The 1,127-nt window shown below is 52.3% G+C and overlaps 1 pseudogene; it reads left to right on the plus strand.

Annotated features, from left to right (window-relative positions):
* The first annotated feature begins 275 nt into the window (after positions 1 to 275).
* LOC111154173 lies at positions 276 to 878 on the plus strand (annotated as a pseudogene).
* Positions 879 to 1,127: the final 249 nt, after the last annotated feature.

Here is a 1,127-nt window from a genome sequence, read left to right on the forward strand (position 1 = left end):
CTTGAGATGGGGTGCTTGTCGCCCCCCGGGGAGTCGGCCCAGAGTGGCTGGACTTCTGGCCTCCCTTTGTCTGCAGGAGGAGGGTGTGTTTGGCGGGGAGGCAAAAGCATCTTAAAAGTTTCGGTCTCAGGAATTTCAGGCTGACAGAGAAGTCAGTGGAGAGGGGAGTGCTTTGTGTTCACTCCTGAACAAAAAAATTATTAGGACAAAACAATAGAGGAGATTCAGATACTGAAATGTGATGAAAGGCTCTTTTGCAGCCCACACTGAGAGCGATGGGCATCTCCCGGGACCGCTGGTGGAGATGCTTCGAGGCCAAGGGCAAGAGAAATCCTTACCACAAGAAGCAGAAGTATGGGCTGGGACGCCCCGCTGCCGACACTAAGCTTGGCATACTCACAGTCCACGCTCGTGGAGGCAGTAAGAAAGTACCAGGCCTTGAGGCTGGACATGGGGAACTTCTCCTGGGATTCCAAGTGTCCTACGCACAAAACAAGGATTGTTGACGTCTGCAATGCATCCAGCAATGAACTGGTCCGCCCCAAGACCCCGGTTCAGAACTGGATCGTGCTTACTGACAGCGCCCTGCACCCACAGTGGAGCGAGCCCCATGACACCACAAGAAGGGGGCAAGCTGACTCCTGAGGAGGAAGAGATTTTAAACACAAAACGATCAAAGAAAATTCAGAAGAAATATGATGAAAGGAAAAAAGAATGCCAAAATCAGCAGTCTTCTGGAGGCGCGGTTCCAGCACGGCAAGCTTCTGGCATGCCTGGCTTCAAGGCCAGGCCAGTGTGGCCAAGCAGATGGCTACATGCTAGAGGGCAAGGAGCTAGAGTTCCATCTGAGGAAAATCAAAGTCCAGAAAGGCAAATAAATCTTCCTCTCTTCCATCTTTGGTCATGTAAAGAAGGTGTTTATTGTTATAAAATGTAATGGATGGAAGGTGGGAAGGGTGTCAGAGGAGAATGGGAAGAGCAGATGGGGGGCTCAGCGTCCCTCAGGGGTAAGAGGTCAAGGGCCTTGGTGGCCTTGCCCCATGAACCGGGTCATAGTCCAGACCTGGCATGGTACAGTGTGCTCAGTGGCTGCTCAGCCAGCCAGGACTCATGTCCCCAGAAATACG

This window comes from Enhydra lutris, unplaced genomic scaffold, assembly GCF_002288905.1.
Source record: "Enhydra lutris kenyoni isolate GAN:26980312 unplaced genomic scaffold, ASM228890v2 scaffoldscaffold35, whole genome shotgun sequence".
In the NCBI taxonomy this organism is placed as follows: Eukaryota; Metazoa; Chordata; class Mammalia; order Carnivora; family Mustelidae; genus Enhydra; species Enhydra lutris.